The sequence below is a fragment of the Danio aesculapii genome, chromosome 23 (assembly GCF_903798145.1).
Source record: "Danio aesculapii chromosome 23, fDanAes4.1, whole genome shotgun sequence".
In the NCBI taxonomy this organism is placed as follows: domain Eukaryota; kingdom Metazoa; phylum Chordata; class Actinopteri; order Cypriniformes; family Danionidae; genus Danio; species Danio aesculapii.
Window position 1 is genome coordinate 2,156,521 of NC_079457.1, and position 6,312 is coordinate 2,162,832.

Consider the following 6,312-nt stretch of genomic DNA (forward strand, 5'->3'; position numbering starts at 1 on the left):
GTCTGGTTTTGTGTAAAGAAAGCAAAAATATAACTGATATCTATTTTGTAAAATAGACCACAACTTGCTGGACTGAATCACCTCAGAATCATGACTTAATTATTATGAATATCTATTTTTTTTCACCCAAATATTAAAATTCTGTCATCATTTGCACATCCTTTACTTATTTCAAATCTTTATGAGATCCTGAACACAAAAGAGGATATTACGAAGAAAAACTAAAACCTGTAACCATTGACTTCCATTGTAGAAAAAACAAATACTATGGAAGTCAATGGTTACAGGTTTTCAGCATTCTTCAAAATATCTTTTTGTGTTCAACAGAAGAAAGAAACTCCACTTAATTTCCACATGGGCGTGAGTAAATAGTGGGTACATTTTCATTTTTGAGTGACCTATCGCTTTAAGGAAGATTTATTTCCAGAACCTTTACTCCCTTCGTTCCTCAGCGGTGGAATGATATTATCCATCCTCTAAAATATTTTGAGCAAGCTTTATGGGTTTCTTTCTTCTGTAAAACACAAAAAAAGATATTTTGAAGAATGCTGAAAACCTGTAGCCATTAACTTCGATATTATTTGTTTTTCCTACTATGGAAGTCAATGGTTACAGGTTTTCAGCATTCTTCAAAATATCTTTTTTTGTGATCAACAGAAGAAAGAAACTCATAAAGCTTGCTGAAAACATTTTAGAGGATGGAGGAGATCATTCCACCACTTTTTGTGTTCAGCAAAAGAAAAAAAAAACTCAAAGATTTCCGCTTGAGGATGAGTAAATTATAAGTAAAGTTTCATTTTTGAGTGAACTATCACTTTATGAGAGATTTATTTCCAGAACCTTTACTCTCTCCATTCCTCAGTGGTGGAATGATCTTCCACAGCCTCTAAAATATTTTACACAAGCTTTAGGACTTTCTTTATTGTGCTGTACACAATAGAAGATATTTTGAAGAAAACTGAAAACCTGTAACCATTCACTTCCATAGTATTTGTTTTTCTAGCAGCCAATGATTACAGGATTTCAGCTTTTTTTCAAATTATCTTCTTTTGTGATCAACAGAAGAAAGAATCAGAATCAGAAAGAGCTTTATTGCCAGGTATGTTCACACATACTATATACAACGTTATATGTGCAGCTGTTATGTGCAAATTGGCATGTAAAGTGTGTGGTTAAGTGTATATGTGTATAAAGTGTATAGCAGTAGTGATGTTGGTTCCACAATTATTATCATCAAGTGTTCATGAGATGGATTGCCTGAGGGAAGAAACTGTTTCTGTGTCGGGCTGTTCTGGTGCGCAGTGCTCTGTAGCGTCGACCAGAAGGTAACAGTTCAAAGAGGCAGTGTGCTGGGTGTGAGGGGTCCAGAGTGATTTTGGTAGCCCTTCTGCTCCCTCTGGACCTCATGAAGGTTTAGAATAACCCAAGAATGAGTAAATAGTGAGTAAAAATAAAGTTATTACTATGTTATAATAATTAAACATAATTAAAGTAAATAAACACATTAAAGTTATTATTATATATGTTATTATACAATTATTATTCTAAATAATTAACCTTAAATGTAACCCGAAAATAATCATTTAAGAAATCTTTTGCATGAATATTAATGTCATTTGAATGAAATTCTATAAAGACAATTCTATTGAAAACAAAAGAAGATGTTTTATAAAATGATCAGTTTTTTTAGACTTGACACGTGGCAGAGAATCAGCTTTATTAAGTTTTACCTCCCTGACTCGTCATCACTTCCTTCATACTAAAAGAATCTATCAGGAGGCATGCTTAGAAAAGATCACCATCATATTATTTAAACTTTAGTTTTGTCGACTGCGTGCCGACACCTCCGCATAAAAGACTGTTAATGCCGGTTTTGCAACGCATGAGCAGCGCGTTGGCAGCGGGTGTTTTTTTTCGGCATGCGTGTTAATAGCCGGGACTCGCACCGGGAGAAGAGCAGCGCGTCAGGCTCTAGCAGGAGCCAGGAGGGGTGTGTGAGGCGCGCGGGTTTGGTTTTTTCTGCGTGCATGCAGAGTTTGCTTTTTGAGTAAACTACATTGCTTTCAGCAGTGTTGTTTCGATTGCACATAGAGAGTAACGTCTTTATTCCGAGATTACCACTCTTAATAAATACACTTGCATATGAAGCGATTCATATCTCGAAGCATTTACTGGGGCACTGGTAATGTTTGCTGGGGCACGTGCCCCAGTCAATTGGGTCTAGCGACGCCCCTGTGGTGGTGGAATGATCTTCTCCATCCTCTAAAATATTTTACGCATGCTTCATGATTTTCTTTCTTCGGTTGAACACAAAAGAAGATATTTTAATCAACACTTTCCAGCATTTTTCAAAGTATCTTCTTTTGTGTTTAACAGAAGAAAGAAACTCGAACAGGTTTGCAACCACACAAGGATGATTAAATAGTGAGTATCTTTTAATTTCTGGGTGAATTATCCCTTTAAAAGTTTAATTTTAAGTTTACAGTGACATTTAAAGTGACAGTTCAGACAAAAAGTGAAAACAGTCATCCTTTACTCATCATTCACTTCTAAACCTGTTTGAGTAGTTTTTTTTTATTCCTGTTAAAAACAAGAATGTAGCAAAAACAGTCATTGACTTCCACAATATCTTTTGCTCTTACACTGGACGTCATTGGCTGCTTTCTCCAGCATTCTTCTGAGTATCTTGTTTTGTGTTTAACAGAAGAAACACAATCACCTGAGTGTGATCAAATGATGAAGACGTTTCAATTTAGTTTGAACTATCCCTTTAAATACCATCTCACGAAGACATTACTGAAGACATCTTTGTATGCAGTTCACACACACAATTTTAATACCTTTTTTACAGTTTTGTGTTACTGCTTGTCCCTATAAATACTTTAGTTAGTTTTCTTTTTGCTCAGTTTTTCTCCATACTCCTGTTAAAGAACTGAAACTCGATAAACTTACATGTGAACCTTTAACTGCAGGTTCAATAAATTGATCTGCACACACACACACACACACACACACACACACACACACACACACACACACGTGAAACTATGGGGACACTACTTGGGTATATCAGCAATGTCCTCATAATTCACCAGCTTCTCGTAATACCTGTGTCATACCAATGTTGTTATACACATATGGGTCCTGAGGTCACAAAACACGCAAGAGACACACACACACACACATACATACATAAATACAGCAAAAGACACACACTAACACAGACAGACCCAAACACAAACACACACACAGCAAGAGACACACACAGTTAGCAAGACACACACAATGAGAGAGAGAGACAGACAGACAGACAAACAGACAGACAGACAGACAGACACACACACACACACACTCTCTCTCTCTCCCTCTCGATATGGTTGAGGGGTTTGCTCGCTCACCTTCTCCGTGCTCCGCCGGTGTGTGTGTCCGGATGAGAGAGTTTCCCGTGAGTTTACCGGAGGACACGGGCGGGGGCGCTGCGGCTCTCCGTCTCCGACTTTCACTCTATTTATATTTACACGCAAACTTTGTCAATACTTGACGGTATCCGTGAGCTGTTTGTGAGAGTGACCGGTGAATCTCCGTCTAATTAAACCCGCGAGATTCCCACCGCTGTCCTTTCGCCGCTGTCACGCGCGCCGGTCAGAAACTTTCCAGCGGAGGCCGCGCGCGCCGATTCCCCGCAATCCCGCCGGTGACGGTGTTTTCTGGCCGCTGGATGCCGGCCTGGGTGTGTTTCGGGGGCGATGATTAGATTATTTGGGAGAATTAAAGAAAAAATAAAGAGAAAAGTCGCCGCTGGCCGCGGGAGTGTGCGCGCGCCCCCCACCCCGTCCCGTCCTCGCGCAGCCGAGAGTCCAGCGCGTGACGTCACGACGGCGAACCGGACACCGGGGCGGAACCTTAAACACACACACACACACACGCACACACACACAGTCAGACAGAGATATTTACACAATGACGATACCTCAGCACACACTCAACTAGCACTATTTTACATAACACACAGATTCCAGGTCCGTAGCCAGCTTGGTGAAAGGGGTGGTTGTTTTTTCTCAAAAAGTGGACCTATTTGCTGTTATACACCTCATTTTCTACTTAATTGTGAGATTTAAATACATTTTAAGCACTATTTTAGCTGGATTAGCTTGTCGGATGGTCATCATAACCACACTTTTTGATGTACCAAAAATATTTCCTAAATTTAGAATAAAGAAATCTGAAATAAATACTTATTTTTAAAATACAAAATTATTTTATCCTATATCGTTAGAAAAAAACTGTTTTAAATTAAAAACAAGCCCATTGTCATTTATTAGGCAACTTATAAATAAACTGGCCAGCACATTCAACTTTCCCCAGTCAGACTTGGGCCTTTTTATTATTAATAATAATAATAATAAATAATAATAATAATGATTAAAAATTATAATAACAATAAGGTAGAGCTTCACAAATTTTCTAGCCTCTCTTGTAAAAAAAAGTACATTTGAAGGGTAACAGCAATTGTATTTAGATTAATTTTAATTTCATGGGTTTTCGATGGATTATTTTTACTTTTATGATGGCATAGCAGTCAAAATAGGACAAATGAGCTCATATATGGGACAAATTCTGGACCTCTTTCAGTGAGGGCTGGTCTTTCGAACCTCAACCCCCCCGGCTACGGGCCTGGATTCATGTGTAATAACCGGATATCAGCAGGATAATAGTCTACATATGCACATATAATAGTCTAACTATAGACATAAATCATCCAGATGTCTTTATAACTTTATAATTTTTATTATTTACTTTATTTTCCACGTAATTAAATGTCTTTCTGTCTTCTTGTGTTGATATTTTGTAATTAAACAATAGTCAGGTTTAAATACGGTCTAAAACTTAGTCAGACATATTTAAAACAATAATCACTTGATGGCATATTTACAACTCTATTTGGATCACGGCCCATATTATAGCCTGTTTATTAATTATATATTTAGTATTGAGCGTGTCTTTGTGTGAATAAAAGGCCTATATATTTCATTATATTACACAATGGCCTTAAAACTTAAGCCTATTTAAATACCAGTATTTTTCAGACTACTTGAGCAGAAGTTAATTCAGACATCAAACGTATTCAAAGCACACACGCGCACTGCAGGACCGTCTGTCACACAGTGTCAGTGATCCTGCATGTCTGAATATTATTGACGGTATTTCTGTGGTGTTTTTCTGACTGTTTGTTCATGATAACGATTTTACTGAAGCGCATGACAGTCACATGCGCGCGCAAACACCGGAGCTGAGACAATCACAACGCATGTGTGTGTGTTGGTTTAGGAAAAACCTGGATGCAGGTGTTTCCTGATTATACCACAGAGAGAGAGAGAGAGAGAGAGAGAGAGAGAGAGAGAGAGAGAGAGAGAGAGAGAAAGGTGTGTTCTTCTAGCGGCACAATACATTATTGCCTGTCACAAAAAGAGAGAGCAGACCAATAAAAACATCAGTGATGCGCTTGATTATTATAAATGAATCATTGTAAATATACTATTATTGATTTTATTACTGTTTTATCCTAAAATGTTGATTGTTAAATGTACAGATTACTCTGATATATTATTATTTTATTGATATATGTGAATAATATGATATATTGAATAATAATATCATATAATATTTGCTTTTATTTAATTATATATATATATATATATATATATAATTATATATATATATATATATATATATATATATATATATATATATATATATATATATATATATATATATTTTTTATATATATATATATATATATATATATATATATATATATATATATATATATATATAGTTATATACATATATAAATATATATACATATATACATATATATACAAATATATATATACAAATATATATATATATATATATATACACAAATATGTATGTATGTATGTATGTATGTATATATATATATAATTAAATAAAAGCAAATATTATATCATATTATTATTCAATATATCATATTATTCACATATATCAATAAAATAATAATATATCAGAGTAATCTGTACATTTAACAATCAACATTTTAGGATATTGTATTATTGGCATTTTTTTATTGACAAATCATTTACATTATGGGATGTTTTTTATAAGTTTTTTATAAGTTGTTTACATTTTAAGACTTTATTTAAAAACAAATGCTACACACATACTGTTTGCTATGGAATGCAAAAATGTTGAAGCTCAATATCTCAAAATCATTTAGAATGCAGATAGAACCTTATAATTCCAAGGTGACAATATATATGAATGCCAATAAAG

The 6,312-nt window shown here is 35.1% G+C and overlaps 1 protein-coding gene across 1 annotated transcript in view; it reads right to left on the minus strand.

Annotated features, from left to right (window-relative positions):
• si:ch73-375g18.1 (kinesin-like protein KIF1C) overlaps positions 1 to 3,863 on the minus strand; it is a 57,011-nt gene extending 53,148 nt beyond the window's left edge. The window contains exon 1 of the mRNA XM_056449204.1: positions 3,399 to 3,863. The gene's annotated coding sequence lies outside the window, so the exon portion shown is untranslated. The remainder of the gene's footprint in view (positions 1 to 3,398) is intronic.
• Positions 3,864 to 6,312: the final 2,449 nt, after the last annotated feature.